This window comes from Etheostoma cragini, chromosome 1, assembly GCF_013103735.1.
Source record: "Etheostoma cragini isolate CJK2018 chromosome 1, CSU_Ecrag_1.0, whole genome shotgun sequence".
Taxonomy (NCBI): Eukaryota; Metazoa; Chordata; class Actinopteri; order Perciformes; family Percidae; genus Etheostoma; species Etheostoma cragini.
Window position 1 is genome coordinate 16,511,811 of NC_048407.1, and position 361 is coordinate 16,512,171.

Genomic DNA, 361 nt, shown 5'->3' on the forward strand with positions numbered 1-361 from the left:
TTATGAATCATACAGAAGGGTTAAGGTAAGGGTTAAACCTATGTTGCAAATTTGAATGCAGGTTATAACTTATGTATTAGACAGGTCCTAAAACAATTTTGCTATTTCATTCATATAACATCATGTCAAATTTTTGTCTTTTTGGCTGTTTCACGGTAACAAAAATTCCCGTCTGAAATACAGTTACAAATGCACCTCATGTTCAGTGTCTTGGCCATGGAGACTTTGACATGGGACTGCAGGGCCAGCACAACATCAAAGACTTTTAATTACAAACTTTGCCATAATGTTCAAGTAAAGGAGAAAAGCTAAGGTTTGGTGCCTTTAGCATTTAATCACCACTAATACCGAAAACATGTTT